This window comes from Lepidochelys olivacea (genome assembly GCF_965140295.1).
Source record: "Lepidochelys olivacea isolate rLepOli2 genome assembly, chromosome: 11".
Classification (NCBI taxonomy): domain Eukaryota; kingdom Metazoa; phylum Chordata; order Testudines; family Cheloniidae; genus Lepidochelys; species Lepidochelys olivacea.
In genome coordinates, this window is record NC_140421.1 from 26,303,613 (window position 1) to 26,317,164 (window position 13,552).

The window sequence follows — 13,552 nt, forward strand, 5'->3', positions numbered from 1 at the left end:
TTGCTCTAGCAGATGGGAGAAGATAAAGATATAAGAAAAGGTCATATATACAAGGATTGTTTGTTTATTAAAGTATTACCCCTATAGTTAATGGGCTTCATGGGCCAAATGAAATATGTATGTGTGGTAATTGTTCATGGAGTGGAGGCAAATAAAAGGGGTAAAATCACCCACTTTTCTTTTGTTGTAGAAATGCTTGAGCTTCTGGACCCCTTTTCAGGAAACCATCTGTCAGGTGTAGAGATAACTGGTTAAGAATGGGAAAACGTAATACAGAATACCTTATAAATGTTTCAGTAGGGCCAAATCCTTATGTACACAAGTAGTTCTTTCTTATGTTTATTAATGGTATACCCATTAACTGAACTGGGGGACTACTCATGTGTGAGAGAGTTTGCAGAAGTTAAAATGGTTTTCTTTTTTGTTTGCTTGTTTATTGACAGTTACTTTATATTTATATTTTCCTACACAATTTAAGGGCAAAACTTTAGTCCCAAGAAAGTCAATAGGACCAGGATTCAATCCAAAAGTATAAGAGCCACATTTTAGTCCCACATGAGTGACAAGTATTGCCATATATTTTAAAGCATAAACTGTCATACTTAACTGAGTAAGTGCAAGAGCATTTCATGCTGATGCAAGTGTAGCGGCTGCACATCTGAAATATTGTCCCTTAAAGTGATGATAATCGGATAATACTGTAATTGTACCCAAAAAAAAAAAGCCACAACCACATACCTCCTAGAAGAAATTATATGGCGTACATATTAATATTGAAGCTGGGGCAAGAGGAAGGGAGAGAGGATTGATTTCCAATGAACCCAATGATTTCCCTACACTGGGGGGAATCCTCCATATGTATGGCTAAGCAGACTATAAGCACATGTGGTGTGAAGTTACTCCAGCAATTTTCTATAATTTATCATCCACATCTGGTCTTTTGTTTATATCTAAATTTCCTATTAATGTAATTTTAGTAATAGTAAACTGATGTTACCTGTCAGCTTTTTTACCACACAGTAGAAAAGTAAGCTGAAATTGGTATATGATATTTGGCTTGCCCCTAATATTTCAACATTGACTTAGAGTAGGCAGTTATTTGTTTTTTTTAATCTACCTTCAAGGGACCAATCCTGTGCACATTTAATCCTATGAATACCCTTCGATAGCACATGCAACTCTGTTGAAAAAAGTAAGAATATTTATGTAAGTAAGTGTGTGCAGGATCATGTCCAAAAATTGCAAACGTCTCTTCAGGGCTCAGAATCACTCAAATTAAAAATATAAGAACTGATCTTAATGTCTTTATCTACATAGATTAGAATCCTAAAGAGACATTCATTTTATTTTACTGCATGATAATTGCAGGTTGGCACCAAAACACCATTAAATGTTATCCTAAATTCTTTCAAAAAGAATGCCAAACCTTCTTTACTGGTAGCAGCTAGTTTTAGTTTTCAAAACATGCTATAAGTGACTCATCAACCATGTTACAAATAAAATTGTTTGAAATATTGAATCTGCCATAGGTTTTTTTTCTTAAAAGAAAAATAAGTCAAAGAAATTTTTCCCTGAGGGGAGAAAAAGCATTAGGGTAACATTTTTATCTATCAAAATAAAGAGCATTGATTTAGTATCATTTATCTTCACAACTAAATGGAAAAGAGATTTTGTATATAATCTTTCTTCCATCTGCGCACACAAGTCCCATTAATGCTAACCAAAGCAATACATGCACAGAAGGGAAAAATACAGTCCTTTGGGAGTAACAACTTTATTGTCTTTTTGACTCTGTGTGTGTGTGTGTGTGTTTATTTAAACTTGCTAAATGCTCATATTACACAAAAGTATAATTAGGTCTATGGCCTATTTAAAATAACCAATAGACTTCTTGGGTGCTTGGGTGGTTTGAACACATCCTCAAATACTGATTTACTTCCTTCTTTCTGATTCTTGTTGCTTGTTCATAGTGAGCACCACATTATCTAAATACTTGAATTTAATTTACAAAATTTTTCATCTACAAATTCACATTGGACAACAAGAATAATTTGAAGCATTCATGACCAATGTGGCTGATCCAAAAACATTAGGATTTCAACTTCTGCTGCTGTACTTTAACCTATATTACTGAGTTGCTTCAATATTCAAACCAAAAAATTCAAATAAAGTTATCAAGGGGTTTATATCTTTTATCTTCTTACAATAAAAGAAGGTTTGGTCTTCCGTTTCAGTTTATTGAGAATCACTTTTTGAGGAAAAAATCCACTATAATTAATTGTTAGATTTTGTAAAACAATGAAAGATGTAGTATTATTGCAATAGAAACATTAATAAATCATTCTGTACAGGTCTGTAGCATACTACATTGCAGACAGCCAGCATGAGCTCACTAAACACTGTTTTATTAGACCAAGTAATGATACAGAGCTTGTATTAAGGTGCCTGAATATTTAATTTTATGTTAACATAATTTGTTATTTTAAGAGTATTCTTCTCATGAAAGACTAGGGAAATTGTTAATTATTTGCTGAATGTTTCAGTAAACAATTTTAAGAACAGCACTTGAGGAAAAAAACATTTCATGTCTCTAAAAATAGCTTAGTCACATGACTTAATACTTTAGCACAAAAGCATAATTTACAGGTTTAATTTGCAATCCCACTATATTTTTTGACATTCTGTTGCACAGAAGCTCAGTCTGAATGACTCAAATGACTTAATATTTCTCTGCATTGAGTGCTCGGTACCTAGTACAAAGCAAGATGATTTAGTGTAATTTATACAATTTGGGTCTCTGCATTCTTTCTGCACAAGTGTGATTTTTTGTTTTTTGTTTGTTTTTTTTGTTGTTGTTTTTTTTTTACTCTCGAATGCTTTGTTTTTGAATTCACACATTGCACAATTAATGAACTTTTGGGGTCATCTTAAGCAAGGGAAGAGTGTCGTACCAACAGATCATATCCACTGACTATATTTCCAGCGGGCTGATTTTTAAAAAAACATGTAAGTAAAAACTAATGGAGACTTTCGGTTCCATTTTTACATCAGTTTTTTAATTATTATTCTGTATTTTATCACAACTTAATGGCCTGTACGCAAAATTATTTACTGAGAAGCTGTCAGATAAAAGCAAAATTTTCAAATAGTTAATTTGATATTTATTGGGTCAATATTTTCTGCACTTACTTATTAAGTGCCTCTAGAATGTACAGCAAAAAGGTACTCGTGTAATTGTTTGGCCATATATTCTGCAGTCTAAAAATACTGATGAAAACTGAGTTCACCTTAAGTGATTTGGCCTTTGGGAACCAAGGGTCCGGAGTTTGGGTGAATAAATTTGGTCTTTTTATGTTATGTCCTTGGATCAACTTTTGAACTCCTAGTTCCTGTATTTGCAACATTGGTCCGGTGCTTAAAAAATATTTGCAGCTGAATTAGATATGAGGTCATAATCAGAATGTGACCTTCAAAGATTTTCTTAACTTGGTTTTCATTTCCTTCTCTCTTGATCTGACAGAATTCAGAAACTACACTGATAATTTTCTGGTGAACAGATTTATTAACTTAAGTCAGCAAGAGAAGCATTTAAGCCTGTTACATGTTGAATACATTTTTTAAATATTAAAGACCCTTCTTGTTGTGCCTATTGCACTTTGGAAGTTCAAATTCCCTCTCCTTCAGCTGCAGAATGTTGTGTTTGGCCTTTTGAAGCCTCCTTGTTTCTTGGTTCGAAATCTTTCTTACTAGTATGTAATACCATCAGTGTTGGGGTCTTCCAGAGCTAACTGAATGTCAATGAGCTGTGGGAAAGTTTTGCTGAAGCCGTGACCTGAAATGAGCTTTTATGATAAATCCATCTCACAAATCAGCCACATAGAATTAAGCTAAAAGCCATGCAACCAGAAAATCAGCCACTCATTCTCGCCCCAAACAATTAACATCTAGAGGGAAACTGCTCTTCTAGAAGTTAAAATATGGTAAGGGTCAGGAAATTCTCCCATAGGAAAGTAAATGTTGGGGGAGACAGAAGATATGGAAAAAAAATGCTTCCCAGCCATTTGGAGGTCTGTTTTTGTTAGCCATAGTGTCTGTTTAAAAAAAAAAAAAGCAACCTTATGAAAGAGAGTTATAAATATTGTTGCTCTTTATGTGCTAGAATGTCTTTAAAATATTTCAAAACATCTAAATTAACATTATAACAAAGAATATTTTGAAATATGTGACCGGAATCTTTATTATGTAGACAGGTTCTTGCTACATAGTACTTTGTTTTTTGCTTCTTTAAAGTTAGAACTTGTTTTCTATCCGTTTTAATTAGGAAGTGAGTTCCTTAGAGTTTGATGTTTGTGGATTGAAAAGAGGCCAGTGATTGAAAATAATAGGAATGACTTTCAGACATTTTAAAATGGAGACAAACCATTGTGGTCCTCTCCAGGTCACCTTTGATAGATCTGTATGGTGCTCAAGCCAGAGGCACTTGGTAATATACAATGAGTCTATCCTGAATGTGACGCAAGTGGATTGTATTCATAAAGATGACTTAAAATTCTGTTCTACAGAGTAACTTCACTGTTTTAAATTGCCTCGGGTTCATACTTGGAATGTAAATTGTTAGACTGAATACAAATTTTATTTTTAAAAAGAAAAACAAACCTAAACTAACAAAATTGTTCTGTAGCTCTAATGTATGCATTAGAAATATATTTAAGAATTAATTTTTAGGGTACTTATTTCTTGATATGGAGTGATACTTTGCTAAGTATAGAATATGGTTTGGTTTTTTTTCAAAGAAAGAAGGAAAAGCTGTTACCTTCTTATCTGTTCATATCCAGGGCATCTCTCTCTCTCTCTCCCCCCCCCAATTCTGAGTTCCTTTTCCCCTCTAATGTTCTAAGTTGTGGGGTGTTTGAAAAGGTATCTTAAATCCACTTTGATTCTTGTATGGAGCATATAAAAAGGACATAATTATAAGAATATTGTTCACTTTAGAGAGTAGCATTTAGTCCTTTCTAAGAAAGCTACTTATGGTTTTGCGTCTTCATTTTCCATTGAGATTGTCTGGTTACTGAAATTCGGGTGAAAAGCTCTTTTATCGGAGGTATGTCGGTGATGGTAGCAGCCAACAATGGTCACCAGATCTCCAGAAAAATTACAGGCAGCTTTCTCCATTCTTTTACTCTATATTGTTGTCTAAACATTGTGGCCCCCACTAATTCTGCTTTTCATTACTCTGACCAACTGAGGATTCATAGATTCCAAGGCCAAAAGGGACCATTGTGATCACAGAATCATAGAATCAGGGTTGGAAGAGACCTCAGGAGGTCATCAGCGTTGGAAGAGACCTCAGGAGGACCAACCCCAACTAAATCATCCCAGCTAGGGCTTTGTCGAGCCAGGCCTTAAAAACCTCTAAGGATAGAGATTCCACCACCTCCTTAGGTAATCTATTCCAGTGCCTCAGCACCCTCCTAGTGAAAAAGTTTTTCCTAATATCCAACCTAAACCTCCCCCACTCCTACTTGAGACCATTGCTGCTTTTTCTGTCATCTGCCACCACTGAGAACAGCCAAGCTCATCCTCTTTGGAACCCCCCTTCAGGTAGTTGAAGGCTGCTATCAAATCCCCGGTTTCAGAGTAACAGCCGTGTTAGTCTGTATTCGCAAAAAGAAAAAGAGTACTTGTGGCACCTTAGAGACTAACGAATTTATTTGAGCATAAGCTTTCGTGAGCTACAGCTCACTTCATCGGATGCATACTGTGGAAAGTGTAGAAGATCTTTTTATACACACAAAGCATGAAAAAATACCTCCCCCCACCCCACTCTCCTGCTGGTAATAGCTTACCTAAAGTGATCACTCTCCGTACAATGTGTATGATAATCAAGTTGGGCTATTTCCGGCACAAATCCAGGTTTTCTCACCCCCCCCCCCCACACACACACACAAACACACAAACCCACTCTCCTGCTGGTAATAGCTTATCCAAAGTGACCACTCTCCTTACAATGTGTATGATAATCAAGGTGAGCCATTTCCAGCACAAATCCAGGATTTAACAAGAACGTCTCGGGGGGGGGGGGGGGGGGAGAAACAAGGGGAAATAGGTTACCTTGCATAATGACTTAGCCACTCCCAGTCTCTATTCAAGCCTAAGTTAATTGTATCCAATTTGCAAATGAATTCCAATTCAACAGTTTTTCGCTGGAGTCTGGTTTTGAAGTTTTTTGTTGTAATATTACAACTTTCATGTCTGTAATCATGTGACCAGAGAGATTGAAGTGTTCTCCGACTGGTTTATGAATGTTATAATTCTTGACATCTGATTTGTGTCCATTTATTCTTTTACGTAGAGACTGTCCAGTTTGACCAATGTACATGGCAGAGGGCATTGCTGGCACATGATGGCATATATCACATTGGTGGATGTGCAGGTGAACAAGCCTCTGATAGTATGGCTGATGTTATTAGGCACTGTGATGGTGTCCCCTGAATAGATATGTGAGCACAGTTGGCAACGGGCTTTGTTGCAAGGATAGGTTCCTGGGTTAGTGGTTCTGTTGTGTGGTATGTGGTTGCTGGTGATTGTATGGGTATTGTAGTTGTAAGAATGCTTGATAGAGATCTTGTAGGTGTTTGTCTCTGTCTGAGGGGTTGGAGCAAATGCGGTTGTATCGCAGAGCTTGGCTGTAGACGATGGATCGTGTGGTGTGGTCTGGATGAAAGCTGGAGGCATGTAGGTAGGAATAGCGGTCAGTAGGTTTCCGGTATAGGGTGGTGTTTATATGACCATTGTTTATTAGCACTGTAGTGTCCAGGAAGTGGATCTCTTGTGTGGACTGGACCAGGCTGAGGTTGATGGTGGGATGGAAATTGTTGAATCATGGTGGAATTCCTCAAGGGCTTCTTTTCCATTGTTCCAGATGATGAAGATGTCATCAATATAGCGCAAGTGGAGTAGGGGCGTTAGGGGACGAGAGCTGAGGAAGCGTTGTTCTAAGTCAGCCATAAAAATGTTGGCATACTGTGGGGCCATGCGGGTACCCAAAGCAGTGCTGCTGATTTGAAGGTATACATTGTCCCCAAATGTAAAATAGTTATGGGTAAGGACAAAGTCACAAAGTTCAGCCACCAGGTTAGCCGTGACATTATCGGGGATAGTGTTCTTGACGGCTTGTAGTCCATCTTTGTGTGGAATGTTGGTGTAGAGGGCTTCTACATCCATAGTGGCCAGGATGGTGTTTTCAGGAAGATCACCGATGGATTGTAGTTTCCTCAGGAAGTCAGTGGTGTCTCGAAGGTAGCTGGGAGTGCTGGTAGCGTAGGGCCTGAGGAGGGAGTCTACATAGCCAGACAATCCTGCTGTCAGGGTGCCAATGCCTGAGATGATGAGGCGCCCAGGATTTCCAGGTTTATGGATCTTTGGTAGTAGACAGAATATCCCAGGTCAGTGCGGATTTGATCTTGTGCTTTTTCAGGGAGTTTCTTGAGCAAATACTATAGTTTCTTTTGGTAACTCTCAGTGAGATCAGAGGGTAATGGCTTGTAGAAAATAGTGTTGGAGAGCTGCCGAGCAGCCTCTTGTTCATATTCTGACCTATTCATGATGACAACAGCACCTCCTTTGTCAGCCTTTTTGATTATGATGTCAGAGTTGTTTCTGAGGCTATGGATGGCATTGTGTTCCACACGGCTGAGGTTATGGGCAAGTTCATAAACCAGTCAGAGAACATTTCAATCTTTCTGGTCACACGATTACAGACATGAAAGTTGCGATATTACAACAAAAAAACTTCAAATCCAGACTCCAGCGAGAAACTGTTGAATTGGAATTCATTTGCAAATTGGATACAATTAACTTAGGCTTGAATAGAGACTGGGAGTGGCTAAGTCATTATGCAAGGTAACCTATTTCCCCTTGTTTTTTCCTACCCCCCCCTCCCAAGACGTTCTTGTTAAACCCTGGATTTGTGCTGGAAATGGCCCACCTTGATTATCATACACATTGTAAGGAGAGTGGTCACTTTAGATAAGCTATTACCAGCAGGAGAGTGGGTTTGTGTGTGGGGGGGGGTGAGACAACCTGGATCTGTGCCGGAAATAGCCCAACTTGATTATCATACACATTGTAAGGAGAGTGATCACTTTAGATAAGCTATTACCAGCAGGAGAGTGGGGTGGGGGGGGAGGTATTTTTTCATGCTTTGTGTGTATAAAAAGATCTTCTACACTTTCCACAGTATGCATCCGATGAAGTGAGCTGTAGCTCACGAAAGCTTATGCTCAAATAAATTGGTTAGTCTCTAAGGTGCCACAAGTGCTCCTTTTCTTTTTATCAAATCCCCCTCGCTCTTCTTTTCTCCAGACAAAATAAGCCCAGTTCCCTCAGTCTCTCCTCATAAGTCATGTGCCCCAGCTCCCTGATCATTTTTGTTGCCCTCCTCTGGACTCTCTCCAATTTTTCCACGTCCTTTCTGTAGTGGGGAGCCCAAAACTGGACGCAGTACTTCAGACGTGGCCTCACCAGTGCCGAATAAAGGGGAATAGTCACTTCCCTGGATCTGCTGGCAATGCTCCGACTAATGCCGTTAGCCTTCTTGGCAACAAGGGCACACCATTGACTCATATCCAGCTTCTCATCCACTTTAATCCCCAGGTCCTTTTCTGCAGAACTGCCACTTAGCCAGTCGGTCCCCAGCCTGTAGTAGTGTATGGGATTCTTCCATCCCAAGTGCAGGACTCTGCACTTGTATTTGTTGAACCTCATAAGATTTTTTTTAGTCCAATTCTCCAATTTGCCTAGGTCACTCTGGACTCTATCCCTACCCTCCAGCATATCTACCTCTCCCCCCAGCTCAGTGTCACCCATGAACTTGCTGAGGGTGCAATCCATCCCATCTTCCAGATCATTAATGAAAATGGTGAATAAAACCAGCCCCAGGACCAACCCCTGGGGCACTCCGCTTGATATCGGCTTCCAACTAGACATCGAGCCATTGATCACTGCCCATTGAGCCCGACGATCTAGCCAGCTTTCTATCCACCTTATATCCATTCATCCAATCCACACTTTTTTAACTTGCTGGCAAAAATACTGTGGGAGACCGTATCAAAAGTTTTGCTAAAGTCAATATAGATCACGCCCACCACTTTCCCCATATCCACAGAGCCAATTATCTCATCCTAGAAGGCAATCAGGTTGGTCAGGCATGACTTGCCCTTGGTGAATCCATGTTGACTGTTCCTGATCACTTTCCTCTCCTGCAAGTGCTTCACAATGGATTCCTTGACGACCTGCTCCATGATTTTTCCGGGGCCTGAAGTGAGGCTGTAGTTCCCCGGATTCTCCTTCTTCCCTTTTTTAAAGATGGGAACTATATTTGCCTTTTCCCAATTGTCCAGGACCTCCCCTGATCGCCATGAGTTTTCAAAGTTTTAATTTCCTATATTTCTGCAATCATATCAGCCAATTCCCTCAGCACCCTCAGATGCATTAGATCCAGACCCATGGACCTGTGCATGTCCAGCTTTTCTAAACAGTCCTTTATTTGTGCTTTCACCACTGAGGAGCTGCTCACCTCCTCCCTGTACTGTGCTGCCCAGTGCAGCAGTCTGGGAGCTGACCTTGTCTGTGAAGACAGAGGCAAAAAAAAATTGAGTACTTTAGCTTTTTCCACATCATCTGTGTCAAGGGTCTTTCCCCACTCTGAACTCTAGGGTACAGATGTGGGGACCTGCATGAAAGACCCCCTAAGCTTATTCTTACTAGCTTAGGTTAAAAGCTTCCCCAAGATACAAACTTTTACCTTTTGTCCCTGGACCTTATGCTTCCACCACCAAAATGTCTAACAAAAATAACAGGGGAAGTGCCCCCTTGGAAACGTCTCCCCCCCCAAAGAAAAAATCCCCCCAAGCACTACACCCCCTTTCCTGGGGAAGGCTTGATAAAAATCCTCACCAATTTGCATAGGTGAACACAGACCCAAACCCTTGGATCTTAAGAACAATGAAAAGCAATCAGGTTCTTAAAAGAAGAATTTTAATTAAAGAAAAAGTAAAAGAATCACCTCTGTAAAATCAGGGTGGTAAATACCTTACAGGGTAATCAGATTCAAAACACAGAGACTCCCTCTAGGCAAAACCTTAAGTTACAGAAAGACACACAAACAGGAATATAGGTTTCAGAGTAACAGCCGTGTTAGTCTGTATTCGCAAAAAGAAAAGGAGGACTTGTGGCACCTTAGAGACTAACCAATTTATTAGAGCATAAGCTTTCGTGAGCTACAGCTCACTTCCTCAGATGCATATCGTGGAAACTGCAGCAGGCTTTATATATACACAGAGAATATGAAACAATACCTATTCCCACCCCACTGTCCTGCTGGTAATAGCTTATCTAAAGTGATTTCCAGCACAAATCCAGGTTTTCTCACCCTCCACCCCCCCACACAAATTCACTCTCCTGCTGGTGATAGCCCATCCAAAGTGACAACTCTTTACACAATGTGCATGACAATCAAGCTGGGCTATTTCCTGCATAAATCCAGGTTCTCACATCCCCCCACCCCCATACACACACAAACTCACTCTCCTGCTGGTAATAGCTCATCCAAACTGACCACTCTTCAAGTTAAAATCCAAGTTAAACCAGAACATCTGGGGGGGCGGGGCGGGGTGTAGGAAAAAACAAGAGGAAACAGGCTACCTTGCATAATGACTTAGCCACTCCAAGTCTCTATTTAAGCCTAAATTAATAGTATCCAATTTGCAAATGAATTCCAATTCAGCAGTTTCTCGCTGGAGTCTGGATTTGAAGTTTTTTTGTTTTAAGATAGCGACCTTCATGTCTGTGATCGCGTGACCAGAGAGATTGAAGTGTTCTCCGACTGGTTTATGAATGTTATAATTCTTGACATCTGATTTGTGTCCATTTATTCTTTTACGTAGAGACTGTCCAGTTTGACCAATGTACATGGCAGAGGGGCATTGCTGGCACATGATGGCATATATCACATTGGTGGATGTGCAGGTGAACGAGCCTCTGATAGTGTGGCTGATGTTATTAGGCCCTGTGATGGTGTCCCCTGAATAGATATGTGGGCACAGTTGGCAACGGGCTTTGTTGCAAGGATAACATTTGTTGCAAGGATAAGCATTTGCTCCAACCCCTCAGACAGAGACAAACACCTACAAGATCTCTGTCAAGCTTTCTTACAACTACAATACCCACCTCCAGAAGTAAAGAAACAGATTGATAGAGCCAGAAGAGTTCCCAGAAGTAACCTACTACAGGACAGGCCTAACAAAGAAAATAACAGAACGCCACTAGCCATCACCTTCAGCCCCCAACTAAAACCCCTCCAACGCATTATTAAGGATCTACAACCTATCCTAAAGGATGACCCAACACTCTCACAAATCTTGGGAGACAGGCCAGTCCTTGCCTACAGACAGCCCCGCAACCTGAAGCAAATACTCACCAACAACCACATACCACACAACAGAACCACTAACCCAGGAACTTATCCTTGCAACAAAGCCCGTTGCCAACTGTGCCCACATATCTATTCAGGGGACACCATCACAGGGCCTAATAACATCAGCTACACTATCAGAGGCTCGTTCACCTGCACATCCACCAATGTGATATATGCCATCATGTGCCAGCAATGCCCCTCTGCCAGATGTTCTGGTTTAACTTGGATTTTAACTTGAAGAGTGGTCAGTTTGGATGAGCTATTACCAGCAGGAGAGTGAGTTTGTGTGTGTATGGGGGTGGGGGGGATGTGAGAACCTGGATTTATGCAGGAAATAGCCCAGCTTGATTGTCATGCACATTGTGTAAAGAGTTGTCACTTTGGATGGGCTATCACCAGCAGGAGAGTGAATTTGTGTGGGGGGGTGGAGGGTGAGAAAACCTGGATTTGTGCTGGAAATCACTTTAGATAAGCTATTACCAGCAGGACAGTGGGGTGGGAATAGGTATTGTTTCATATTCTCTGTGTATATATAAAGCCTGCTGCAGTTTCCACGATATGCATCTGAGGAAGTGAGCTGTAGCTTACGAAAGCTTATGCTCTAATAAATTGGTTAGTCTCTAAGGTGCCACAAGTCCTCCTTTTCTTTTTGCAAACAGGAATATACATTCCATTCAGCACAACTTATTTTATCAGCCATTTAAACAAAACAGAATCTAACGCATATCTAGCTAGATTGCTTACTAACTCTTTACAGGAGTTCTGACCTGCATTCCTGCTCTGGTCCCGGCAAAAGCATCACACAGACAGAGAGGACCCTTTGTCCCGTCCCCCTCCTACCCTCTTCACTCCAGCTTTGAAAGTATCTTGTCTCCTCATTGGTCATTTTGGTCAGGTGCCAGCAAGGTTATCTTAGCTTCTTAACCCTTTATAGGTGAAAGGGTTTTCCTCTGGCCAGGAGGGATTTAAAGATGTTTACCCTTCCCTTTATATTTGTGACAATCTGTCACTAGGTTGCGTCCCCCATTCAGTAAGGGTTCCACCCATCATCTGGTCTGATCTCTTGTAGCACACAGGCCATAGAAGTTCCCCCACAAAAATTCTTAGAGCATATATTTTAGGAAAAAATCTAATCTTGATTTTAAAATGGCTGATAATGGAAAATCCACACAAGCCTTGGTAAAGTGTTCCAATGGTTAATTACCCCTCACTTTTAAAAATGTGAGCCTTATTTCCAGTCTGAATTTGTCTTGCTTCAACTTCAACCCTTTGGATCTTATGTCTTCATCGGCTACATTGAAGAGCCCATTATCAAATATTTGTTCCCATGTAGGTACTTATAGATTGTAATCAAGGCACCCCGTAACCTTCTTTTTGTTAAACTTAATAGATTGAGCTCTTTGAGTTTATCACTATATAAAGCTTCTAAACTTTTAATCATTCTTATGGCTATTCTCTGAACCCTCTCCATTTTATCAACATCTGTCTTGAATTGCAGACACAAGAACTGGACGCAGCATTCCAGCACTGGTTGCCCCAGTGCCTCATACAGAGGAAAAGTAACTTCTGTACTCCTGCTTTTGCATCCAAGGATCACATTAGCCTTTTTGATCATAGTATCAGATTCAGCAATATCCACCATGATTCCCAAATCCTTTTCAGAATCACTGTTTCCCAGGATAGAGTCCCCCATCCTGAATGTATAGTCTACATTCTTTGTTCCTAGAAGTATATATTTACATTTAACCATGTTAAACTACATCAAGGATCGGCAACCTTTGGTATGTGGCCTGCAAGGGTAAGCCCCCTGGCGAGCCGAGCCAGTTTGTTTGCCTGCTGCGTCCACAGGTTCAGCCGATCGCAGCTTCCACTGGCTGCGGTTCGCAGTTCCAGGCCAATGGGGGATGCGGGAAGCGGCTTGGGCCGAGGGATGTGCTGGCCGCCCCTTCCCGCAGCCCCCATTGGCCTGGAGCAGCGAACTGTGGCCGTGGGAGCTGCGATCATCCGAACCTGCGGACTCAGCAGGTAAACAAATCGGCCAGGCCCACCAGGGGGCTTACCCTGGCAGGCCGCGGG

At 40.7% G+C, this 13,552-nt stretch overlaps 1 protein-coding gene across 4 annotated transcripts in view; it reads left to right on the forward strand.

Annotated features, from left to right (window-relative positions):
- The window catches only part of MBD5 (methyl-CpG binding domain protein 5), a 264,996-nt gene that overhangs the window by 151,243 nt on the left and 100,201 nt on the right, over positions 1-13,552 (forward strand). Inside the window, exon 6 of one of the 4 annotated variants that reach the window (XM_084643358.1) lies at positions 2,933-3,006. The exons of the other annotated variants lie outside the window; for them this stretch is intronic. The gene's annotated coding sequence lies outside the window, so the exon portion shown is untranslated. The remainder of the gene's footprint in view (positions 1-2,932; positions 3,007-13,552) is intronic. 4 annotated transcript variants of the gene reach the window in all.